At 33.1% G+C, this 12,067-nt stretch overlaps 1 long non-coding RNA gene across 2 annotated transcripts in view; it reads right to left on the minus strand.

The window, feature by feature from the left end:
• The window catches only part of LOC137496101 (uncharacterized), a 54,084-nt gene extending 46,783 nt beyond the window's left edge, over positions 1-7,301 (minus strand). For both annotated transcript variants that reach the window (XR_011016192.2, XR_012383409.1), the window contains exons 1-2: positions 7,080-7,301; positions 5,207-5,319 (exon numbers count right to left, since the gene is read on the minus strand). This is a non-coding gene — a long non-coding RNA (uncharacterized lncRNA). The remainder of the gene's footprint in view (positions 1-5,206; positions 5,320-7,079) is intronic.
• Between the last annotated feature and the right edge of the window lie 4,766 nt (positions 7,302-12,067).

Here is a 12,067-nt window from a genome sequence, read left to right on the forward strand (position 1 = left end):
ACTTTCAGCATATATCAGCATATAGGCATCAAGCAAAAGTAAATAAATAAATGAAAATAAATAAATAAATAAATAAATAAATAAATAAATAAATAAATAAATAAATAAATAAATAAATTACATACACTACCAGTCAAAAGATTTGGGTCAGTTTTTTGTTTTTTTTTAATTCAGTTTTTTTTATTTAAAGAAAATTATTCTGTTCATCAATGTGGCATTTTTAAAATTTAAAAGAAATTGTTAAATATTTATAAAATTTTAAATGACTGCTTTTTTATTTTATGAAATTTTTAATTATTTCAAAATTATTAATCCAGTCATTATTACTTTTATTACTTTTACCATTTATAATAATATTAATTATAGTAGTTAATATTAATAATAATAACAATAATAATAATAGAGTGATTTGTGAAGCATCATGCGACTGAAGACTAAAGTAATGAAGCTGAAAATTCACTATTAAAATTGCTGAAATAAATGAACAGTTATTTTGAAGTGCAATAACATTTCACAATTTGTACTGTATTTTTGATTAAATAAATGCAGCCTTGATGAGCAGGAAAAGCTTATTTTAAAACATTTAAAAATCACACTTATCTTAAACTTTTAACCACTAGTGTATATTAAGTGTACAACAAATTGTCTCATATAATTACATAAGAATTCAGTGTAATTCATTCAATTTAAATAACTTTTTCTGCAGTGTAAACTCTTAATTTAGTTTATGTTTAGACATGAGGCATAATAAAATTAATGAAGGAAAGGAATACATATATTAAAACTAATTGGCATATGTAATTACACGAGAATTTAGTTTAATTCATTAAATTGAATTCACTTTTCTATAGCATAAACTTGGAGTTTACCTTACGTTAAGATGAAAAAGATAAACGCATATTGAACAGTATATATATACATACACAGTGCTCAGCATAATTGAGTTAACCCCATTTGGAAAATGAATGTTTTGTCCATTTCTCAGTGAATATATGCAATGTATTTCGGTGCATTTAAACAACCAGATTTACTAAACAGACATATTTATTAAAATCATATTTTAGTCACTAAACATATTTAGAAATTGAAAGATTAAAAAATAAATTCAAGCAAAATATTGCCAAAAAAAATGACAAACTACAAAATGTCAACAAATTTTTTTTGATTTTTTGCTTCTCTTGATTTTTCCTCTTTTTAAATTTTGTATTTAATATTTTTCTATAACATATAAATTTGGGTGTACTAGTTTTTTTTAACTGTTATTGTATGTTCTTTTCTTAGATAAGCTCCAGATTTGGCTTCAGTACTTACTAATCTAATGTATATGAACAAATATAACATTGTATAGTTTCTTATTAAAATATGAATTTAAAACATAGATTTGTGAGGAGTGTATTATATATGCTGAGCCCTGCACACTATAGAATACACTATGCTATGCGTTATACATTTTTTATATCAATTAACCAACATTTAAATCACATTTATTTCGCACTGCATCATATAGAATAGCAGTCAATTACCTGATATTTTTAACCACACAGAGAATTTTTAAACAATCATAAATATTTTGTGTGCGTGAGCAAGGGAGAGATAGAAAGTGCGCCCAGCACACTTTTGGCCATTCATTTTCTTCAATTCCGCTGAGTCCAGACAATAACTTATGGCTTTTCAAAATGCCTCTGACATATTCATAGACCCACAGCTCAACCCGGCGGATCGAGACTGCCAATTTTACTTTACTCGCCTCTTTCATTCAAAGTACACAAGCGAAATGGACATCTCCTTCTCTGTACCAATCTCCTGTTCTCTTTCTTTCTCTCACCTAGAGCCCAGTTGATGAGTACACATGTCCCTTATAAAGCAATCTCCACGCGTGTACGCTGAGCCACATACTCGCGGTATAGCCACATTGTGGACACTTGTTCTTGCTAATATGCCTAGGTTGGCATTTGGAGAGTGAGTGTAGAGGTAGAGCTGCTGGTGCTAGTGTTTTGGGAAGTGTAGTAATTACTGTTCGGACAGTGTCAGCGACCTCCAGATTGCAGGATCTTGTCTCTTTTGTCTTGCCTGTGCCACTCTCTACACTGGCTGAAATTGTATCCATTCACTTTGGCTCTGTTAAAGAAAATGCTGGTAGTATTGGGAGCCAGTGAGCCGTGATGGTGAGGGCTTCTTCTCCTGCCTGGTAAACACACACACACATTTAAATGTGAGGTCCGTGCAGAGCAGCTGGACCATAGGGTATCAGAGGTTATTGAGAGTGTGCGAAATGGAAAGATAGAGGGAGAAGTGAGGGAAAGAAAGAGAAGGCAAGAGTGAAAAAAAGAAGCATGCTGTGTGTATAATTTGATGATTATCAGGTGAATGCCATGCCCCACCCGGACTATCGACAGGTGTCAGGTGACATGTAGACCGTGGCAGTATTTGTCAGCTGTCCCTCTCTGAGTATCGCTGGAGTCACACACACACACATATCGCTCAGATATATTTAATTCGATCAGCCACTATGTTTGCACTTCCTTTGACAATTTCACACTCTGCATCCTCACTGTTTCTTTACAAGTCCGTACTACCTGCTGTTCATCCGTGGGACACATTAAGATGCTTCCAGCCTGATAAACCCCAGCACTTTGGCCTAAGTTAGCGTGAGTGGTTAGTGCTTAGCGTCAACATGCTAATTGGTATTCTGCAGCGCGGTGGGAGGCTGTTCAGGATGTGGGAGAGTGAACCAGTGTTCGATCCTATAAGAACAAACACTCTGTTCCCTGCCCTGCTGTCAGAGCACGGCAATACGAAGGAGAACAGGACCTGACATTGCATACACACGATACAGGAGAGCGCAAACACACACATACACGCTTGGATTTAAATTGCAGGCTGCTTTGTCGTTTGTAATAGACATTTCTTAACTGTTTTCATTTCAGCATCAGCTTCTTTGTACACTTTTTTTAAAGGCTGTTATTAGTATGTTGGTTGCATGAAAAACCTTTAACATTTATTGGAGCCCTTTCAATCATTAATAGTGTTTTTTTAGATTCTTCAGATTAGCTGAATGGTTATTTGGAGAATTATCTGAAAATAATTCAAATAAAAAGGAGTAACATTTTATTTTAATGGTCCATTTGAGTAGTGGTAGACTGTCTGCAAAATATCTGCACTGTAAAACCCAATGAGTTGAGGTAACTGAAACCATGTGAGGAAACCAACTGCAACAAACTATTTTAGTTAAAAACTAATCCTAATGAGTACTGTGAACTTAATCCATTTCAGCAAATTAAGCTATCTGAGCACAGTAAAACCCATACATGAAGAGAACTCAACTCAACTGAGAACTGTAAAACCCAATAAGTTAAGGCAACTCAAACCTTTTGAGGAAACCAATTGTTAAGAACCATTTGAGTTTAAAATAAAAACAATACTGTGAACTTACTCCATTTAAGTTGAAGTAATGAGGTATTTAATTAACTCATTACCTTCAACACTAGTGGAGTAACAGATCACAAATCTCATGGTTCGGATCACACTACGGTTTTTGAGTCACAGATCGGACCATTTTTCGGATCAGCAAAAATGGGAGGAGACAAATGTCATTTGCATTCCATTTATACAAAAATATTACTGCAAAAACCATTGGTTTACCAAACAGAACTTAGAAGCTGTAAAATTGAATAAAAATAACAATAAAAAAAGATCTGAACTATAAACTGTTCTCCCAGTTCTTCTGTGTTATTTAATTGTAACATACTGAAAAAGTGTGAAAACGGAATCTCTCTTGATCAAGCGCAGAGTTTAATGCAGTCCTTATTAGAAGGAATAATAAACATATGCAAATCATTATCATTTATCATTCATGTTGCGCGGGTTTGAATTGAGATTGCGATCTTTAAACGTTTAATTGTGCAGCTTTACACTGAATGCATTAATGCAGGCTGAACAAACAAGTGACAAAAAACACATTTAATTAATGACCTGAGAAAGCATTTAGGTAGGTCCCACCACTACTTTTTCTGTCATTATATTTTACAGGGTTGCCAAAATGCTTTCATACACGTGATTTAAATGACATGGGAGGCAATCCCTCTGCAATGGTTATAAATGTTGTATTAACCTACAAGTTCAAAAAGTTATTAATCTGCGGCTTGCATGCGTTCCGAAATGTAGGGTGTGAGTTCAAAACTCTTTTCAAATGAGTAGAATTAAATTTTGAGTTAACTACACTCATTTTATTTGATAAAGTTGACTGTTGGGTTTTACAGCGTGTTAATACTGCTCCTTCAACAGACATTTAACTGACTATAAGAAACTTTGCAAGTATGTCAACTTCCATTAACCCTAACCCCAACCTAACAGTCTACGTATAATCTAATGAGAATTAGTTGGCATGTAGATGCAACTTAAATTCAACAACGGGACTATCAAGTGTGACCTTAAAAGGTGTCCCTTTATTTTTAAGATTGCACTATATCACATGATTAAAATCAGTAATAGGTTCGTTCCATTTGTTTTCTGTTAAAGCTATTTGTCACTCACTTTTATAAGACATGGAGACCACAAAGCCCAGCACAAATGATTAAATAATCCTTTAACCTTTACAGGGACCTTAAATATGCATGGCACAAATCAATATCATTAGCTGCAACAAAATACATAAAATGAAATCAATGCTAATAAAGTGACATCAGTCATATACTCTGCGTCGTTTCCACCCTTCGCCTACTCCCATAATTCTTTGCACTACCATATGCTACTGCATGGATCTTTTTCATTACAAGTGAGGTCGGGTCAATTAACAGAGCTGTTAACACTCTTTAGTTTAAGTTCACACACCAGCCAGCTGTTATTACCATCCTATTCTTAAGAAAAAGGGTCTGGCCCTTAAATCCGCTCTGTGTTAAGAAGAGACACTCATTTAAGAAACTACATAATGCTTCTCTATCTCTCTCGCTGTCTTTTTTAAATATTGGACAGCATTATTAAAATGATAATTATCAATCCAATGAGATCATAAAAAATGTATTTAAGCTCATATTCTTCATGCAGTGACGTTTCCAAAAACCAGAGAGGAAAATGTGGGTAAATATGTCACTGGTTCAAATGGGGTGAGGTTACTTGATGTGAAGGCATTTGTGCGCCATGTGTTTTTTTGTTTTGTTTGTGAGTGTATGTGAGCGTCTGTGTTCGTACGCTTGTAGACCCCTCATACCTGTGGGAACCCTGTGGAGCCCAGCGTGTTTCCTGCTCTTGAGTTTGAAGTGCTCTCCAGCTCGACCGTGGCCTCCGAAAATCATTAACATGCTTTTGTTTCCTAACGTCATCCTGCAAAGAAAGAGAATGAGTGAGCGAGAGTCGTTTTTTGGAAATATGAAGCTAAGCTAAATGCTTAGATGCCAGACTTTTAGTATTTCAAGTCTACAGATTATTTACATACAGTATACAAATGTGTATATATATATATATATAAATTCATGTATTTCGGAGATTACAAAAAAGTACATGACACCTTTTTACTCAATCCAAAATAGAGCACTGTTAAATATTCAAACCATTAATTTCACTAAATTTTATTTATACCCTAATCATATAAGATCAAGATTTGTAAACTTATGAGTGTAAAAAATAATGCAAACAGAGGAATTAAAAGTGCTGCACATTTTCATCTAGTGCTGTAAATAATTTGGCTTACGCATTTCATAATTCTTTATTGTCGTACTGATCTTATGTTCTTTTAATGAGATTAATTTCTGAGCATTTGGGAACAGAGAGGGAGATTTACGGTAAAGCCCCTCCTGTTTTTGACGACATTTAGGCAGGAAACCTTAACATAATGTGCACACACACAAACACACACACACACACACACACACACACACACACACACACACACACACACACACACACACACACACACACACAAAAGCAGGCACACAAATGGACTCTAGGGATTTTGTACCCATCATGCCAGTCTTGCATAAACACGCATACACTTTGGGAGTCATGTAAATTGCCCTAGAAGGGAGGTCAACTAAGTGTAATTGTGCTGAAATTGGCCATGTATCCGCCCTGCCATTCCTCTGCCATTACTCCATTCACTACCTCCAAAATAAAAACTCCCACAAACCCAGGTTAACGTACACATTAATGAATAATTATCGTCTAAAAATAAATACGTTTATGAAGGTATAAAGCTCTCAAGGCTGAAAACAATGTTTTGTTTTATTTATCTTTTGTTTTCTTTTGACTGAATGATGTAATCAATTCAAATAAAAAATTAAGACATCTTTTGCATTGTAATTTTGCAGTTTATGTTTATAGTTTTAAATACGCACATTTGATTAACACATCAAGACTAATCTTTTTATGCTTAATTTAACATTCATTATTAAGTGTACTTTTACAGTAGATAATCATCTTTAAGTATTCTACATTTTATTTACAATAAACAATACTTTGAATCCAAAATTTGTGCATGTCTATTTATTTACTTTAATATTTATTTTAGAATTTATCTTATAGACAAATATACACAACATATTTTATTCCCTTTAAATTATATTTTGAACCCAGTATTGATGCATGTATTTTTAAGTTATTATAACTATATTTGATCTAATACACAAATATAAGCAATATGTTTAGTTTACATTAAACTTCAATTTTAATCCAATAATGATGCATGTCTATTAATTTAAATTAATCACTATTTAAAGTTTATATTTTATCTATACTATACAAATATAAACACTACATAATCTTTGTTTCCATCCACAAGGGGTGAAAAAAACAGCGCAGGTGAGCGGAATTGCTGAATTTAATGTCCTGTAGACAAACCTAATTACGTCGCCGTGCAGAACAAACCTTTATTTGTTTTCAAGTGCTACGTTATTTGTCTTTTCAAGAGTTAAGCACATTCCCATGACAATGACATCTGTCTGCAGATTTAAATGACATTAGCTGTATGCTTTCAGCTATGTAAGATACACAAACTCGAGCCTTTTAACAGAACCAGCTGCAGACATTAAACATTTTAAAACGATATCTAAATTCTACGTCTGAAGCAAGTCTCGCTGGACACTCACGTGTGTGAAAACCAAGAGAAGACGCTGTTGAATTCGTGCCGTCGAAGCTCTCTGCTCTGAACTGGAGTGCAACGCCTCCTCGTGGCCGCGCATGAGAGCGCGGCTCTCCAGCCGGTAACGCGCGCGTTCGTAAAGCCCGAGATCAAGAGTGAATTTCCATAAAGGTACGAGACGAGAGATCGCCGTTGCCGCTTATCTTTTGATCAGCTATGACTGATGCTCGGTTCATTCAAATCTAGCGCTCCGCGGAGAAAGAGCTTCATTAATGCGCGCGCGCGTTTGCGCGAAGGAGAGATGCTGGAATGCAGATGTGAGAGGAATAGCAGGTAATTAGTAGATAAGAGTTCTCATTTGAGTGCAGATACACACATCATACATAACAAACCGTCTCGTATAATTGTGTTTTAACTACAATATCTAACAGATTACAAACAGTAAAATCAGAAGCTGTTTTTGTGAGGTAAATCGAGGAGATGAACACTGTTTGTGTTTGGAAAGGCTGGAGTGAGATGTGCAAGGTTGGATAAAGCACTTTGCAAACAGATGCAGATGAATACAACGCAAAGAGCAGCTAATGATAATTAGTTTAGACGATTTGATTAAAGAGAGCAGGTTTAAAGAAGTAGACAACATTGACCCACCATTAAATCACATATAAAGAATCTTGCTGGAGCTATAAATACACCCAAGTAACATTTTTGTCTAAGCATTATTATAAAAAAAATATATTATAATATAATAATAATAGTCATTATTAATATTATTAAATACATTAATATAAAAAATATCTGAGCAGATTCTGCTTTTGGGACTATGTGGTTTTTGCAGCCTTGTTTGTTTTACAATTATTAGCCTACTTACAAACAAAAGTCTGTTCCATGTGTGCGCACTGCAGCAGATTTCATGGCACCTAATTAATTTAATTGATTTTGAACTCATGAATAATGATCTCTGAAGTTTTAGCACTGATTCTGCTGTGATTCTGTTTACAATGCACTATCATTGTCACTACATAATTTATAATTTACAATGTTAAAAGGGGTAGTAAGAACACACTGAAATCTCATTGTTTCATTTATATTTCAAACATTTATAATTATAATTACATAATTAAAAATGACAACATCATTTCTACATCAATTCTAATTATTGTACGCTGCCTGTGTCAAATACAGCTTTGCAGTGTAAAGGCGACAATAGGCGTGTTGTTAAGCTTTTATTCAGAATTAATGACAACACAAACATCACTCTCCCTGTGCCTGTTTGTGTGAGACAGAGAACCGAAACACTGTCATGATTTAGAAAAAAATATCAACTGGACAGTCTAATTATTAGACACAAAAAATAAAGCTATAACATTCCACAAAAGCTACAACTAAATAGAGTAAATGAGAATACTGTCTGCCCCTAAATAGAGAATTAAAACTGTCAGAATACCTGAAAAGATAAAGCAAGCTCCTGACAATGTACAGAGTCAGCAAATGTTGCCTTGCCGTGAGACACTGAAAGACCTGTTTACTGCCGATGGACAGATTCAACCGACTTCTGCTGCATACTCAACTACACACTGCAGAAACATTTACAGTATATCCCATTTAAACCTCATTATTATCAATATTAATAATTATACATTTCTCCCAATTATTTTATCACTCCCTAAAAAGCACCTTAAATCATAATGAAGTAAAACATGAACAGCAGCTTTTGTTACTGTGCAATGAAACTAAATGTGTAAAAGAGGAACATGCACTGTTTGCCATTTCTCTTTATTACTTTTTTCGTGCCCCCTTCCCCCTCTTCTACTTTTTTCAGACACACTCACACTTCTAAGTCTTTCACACACACATAGTTACACATGCGTACACACGCATTCACACTGTCTGCTTCACACACTTATTAGCTCGATAACTTATTTGAACACTGTACTTGAGCCTGTTGACTGGAAGTGTGTCACTTTAACCCGTCCTCGCTTAAAACACACACACACACACACACACACACACACACACACACACACACACACACACACACACACACACACACTGAAGTGTCATCCCACTCACTGCGGTGGCCCACCACCAACATACACACACACACACACACACTCACTCTCTCGCTCTTTCATTTGTCCTCTCACTTGTGTTAGTAGAGCTTTAAGACTACAAGAGTGATGTAGTAGCAAAGACTCTGTGTGTGTGGTTTAAAAGGATGTATGTAGGGGAGCTCAGTGAGCTGTTCATCTTTATATAAGGAAGAGAATAGGAAAAATTGTCTACAGTACGTGCGTGTGTGTTATTGTGTATTGGTGACAGCGGTGAGGAATAAACTTCATTAGTTTCTAAAACAGCAGAGTGGTTTAGACCAGGAACACAAGGTGCTGGACAGAACAAAAGCACACATATGTGCTTAGAAATAACTACAGTATTTTTATCTTCAGGAATGTGGCAGTTTTGTGTAAGTGTTACTAAATGTTCTTGCCGAACGTGGTCACAATGGCACCAAAAGGAACGGATCTTTACATGGTTTGGAGTAATCTGAATGTCTCGTTCTTTCCTTCAGGGCTTTATTTTTCTCACACACTTGCGTGTTTATTTACAACATTTACATATTGTTTACAACGTTCAGTTAAATTGAACAAAAGAAAAACTGTATGAAGATTCAACTAAACTGTAAGCAAATTCTTTTTTTGAACATTTGAATTCAGAGTATAGTATTCGGGATACATGAGTTTATTTGATAAAAATATTATCATATATTAATATGAAATATTCTTGCCATTAAAAATCATTTTCTATTTTCAATGTATTTTTAACTTGAGATCCAGTCTCTTTAGTGTCACATGATTATTCATTAATGATTCTAATATGCTGATTTGGTGCTCAAAAATAAATGTCTTGTAATTAATGTTTTTTATTTTTTTAATAACAAACTATTTATTTTTACAAGAATCTGAAATGCATTTGTTTCTGGATTGTGATTTATTGTCTTTGCTGTCACTTTTGGTTAGTGTAATGCATCCTCCCTGGATCTAAAAGTAGAGTTATTAATAATTATTATAATTATTAATTAATAATAATTATGTAATCCTAAATAATTGTCATATATACAAAACTAACAAACAAATTAATTTAACTTGTAGTTTTTTTTAAAGGTGTTATTGAAAAATACTGTCTATAAGGCTCTCAGAAGGTTTGCTGTCTCTCTCTGTGTGTGTGTGTGTGTGTGTGTGTGTGTGTGTGTGTGTGTGTGTGTGTGTGTGTGTGTGTGTGTGTGTGTGTATTTCTGTCTATCAATGAATGCCAGTGTCAGTGTGTGTATCAGTCTGTCACAGAGTGTGTTTATCTGTCCATCCTTGTGTTTGTTTGATGTTACCTGTTTTCCCACCCCTCGCTCTCTTTCTGTCTCGGTGTGCTATTGAATGCATTACCACGGCTGTCTTCATTAAAATTCTGGCTCAAGTTTAGAGATGCTCTCCATATTAGAGTTAATAGGCAAATAGTTAAGAACAAAGCTAAGAAACAAGGGAGAAAAAAACAAAAAAGCTATTGAAAAAAGACTAGGAAGATACCTTTAGAGTGAGTCTTTCTTGAATGGATTGATTTCTAAAGTTATCAACAATAATTATTTTAACAATGAAATCACTTTAAATATAAAAATTATTCTATTTTGATAAGTAAAATAATAGTATAAATAATAGTCCATAATATAAAATCACAATAGGTCACACTTTATTTTGATGGTCCGTTTGTTGAATTTAAGTTACATTGCATCTACAGTACATGCCAATTAATTCTCATTAGATTATACGTAAGTAGACTGTTAGGTTGGGGTTAGGGTTAGTGTAAGTTGACATGTACAATTTTCATATAATCAGTTAAATATCTGTTGAAGGAGCAGTATCATCAGATATTAAGCAGTCTACTAATACTCAAATGTACCTTTAACATATGGTGTTACAAAAACTAAATGTTCATTAAAAAAGAGTTTCAGGAATATTGTGCAGCATATCTTTCAGTATTAGTTACTGTAAATTTGAGACAGTGTGATGTTGTTCTTGTTCTTAGGATCTGAATGATGCATTTGTGTGGCAGCTCTAATTAATTGTGAGTTCCGAGGATGTGCATGCTCATAATTAAGGTTACATAATTGCAAAGTGGAATCTGCAGTTTTTCTCTGCAATCTTATTTAATAATTGGTTTCAACCCATTCAAGCAAGCCCTCATCTACATGGGCATCTACTGTATCTACAGTCTTCAGTACTTTATTGTATTTGTTTTATTTTATTTATTTGTTTGTTTATTTAATTTTTCAACTGTATTCAAAGGTCTGGACTAGTTTTGCTAACACTACATGTACAAAATATATTAAATAAATGAATGAATAAGTAAGTAAATAAATAAATAAATGAATGAATAAATTAATTAATAAGTAATTAAATCAATAAATGAATCAATCAATAAGTAAAAAAAATAAATTAATTAAAAAATTAACCAATAAATACATAAATAAGTAAATAAATGAATGAATTAATTAATACGTAAATAAATAAAAGAATAAGTAAATTAAATAAATTATTGAATTAATGAAAAAGTAAATAAATAAATGAAGAAATGAATGAATGAATAAATAAATAAATAAATAAATAAATAAATAAATGAATGAATAAATACTGTAAATAAATAAAGGAATAAATTATCAATGAATGAATGAATAAGTAAATAAATACATGAATGAATAAGTAAATTAATTAATTATAAATGAATGAATGAATGAATGAATGAATGAATGAATGAATGAATGCATGAAGTAGTACATATATAAATGAATAAATAAATGAATGAAAGAACAAGTAAAAATAAAGAAATGAATAAATTATAAATGAATGAATGAATGAATGAATGAATAAATAAGTAAATAATTGAATGCATGAAGAAATTAATGAACGAATAAATGAATGAATGAATAAGTAAATAAATAAATGAATGAAT

This window comes from Danio rerio, chromosome 7, assembly GCF_049306965.1.
Source record: "Danio rerio strain Tuebingen ecotype United States chromosome 7, GRCz12tu, whole genome shotgun sequence".
NCBI classification, from domain to species: Eukaryota; Metazoa; Chordata; class Actinopteri; order Cypriniformes; family Danionidae; genus Danio; species Danio rerio.